Raw genomic sequence first — 730 nt, 5'->3', positions numbered from 1 at the left:
TTTTAATGTGATCACCCTGAATCTCGAAGAGGGAGCATTTTTGGAAAAATATCCAATGTTAAATCTAACCCACCATATATATAACGAGCGTTCAAATAAAAACGTGGTCAAGTTGGTTCTGAAAATTTAGACGTAGGGTGTAGCGTATAGCAAATGAACTTAAACGTCATCTGTCAAAGCGCTATATCGCCGCATCAATTTGAATATTTTCATTTTAAAAAGTGTTTAAAATGGTGTTTTCTCAAGAACAAAAAGTGTTTATCATAGAGGTCCTACTTTAGAAATGGACGCAAGATTGATGGAATATGGAAGTATTCTATTGAGGATGTTTCATAGAATTTCAAAATCAATTTCCCGGCGTTGTTGAGTACAAAATTTTTCAAAGTGCAGTTCAGCGTTGTGTTAATGTTTTTCGTGAAACGGGCAGTGTAACAAGAAAAGAAGGAAGCGGCCGACCTAAAAAACGGACTGAAGAATTAAAAGAAAATGTCCAACAAATAATGGAAAATGCGCCAAGAACTTCTGTACGTGTTTTATCACAAATGGTGGGAGTATCAGTCGGTACCTGCCACACAGTGTTAAAAAAAGATTTGCGTTTGTTCTCCTATCGTTTAACTTGTCAGCAAGAACTTCATGAAGTTGATTTTCCGCGACGGGCTGTATTTTGTGAATGGTTTTTAAACAACTACGGTGAACTTCATAATATCACCTTTTTTTCTGATGAAGCCTG

The sequence above is a fragment of the Anoplophora glabripennis genome, unplaced genomic scaffold, assembly GCF_000390285.2.
Source record: "Anoplophora glabripennis isolate ALB-LARVAE unplaced genomic scaffold, Agla_2.0 scaffold71, whole genome shotgun sequence".
Lineage (NCBI taxonomy): Eukaryota > Metazoa > Arthropoda > Insecta > Coleoptera > Cerambycidae > Anoplophora > Anoplophora glabripennis.
This window is presented reverse-complemented; position numbering follows the sequence as displayed.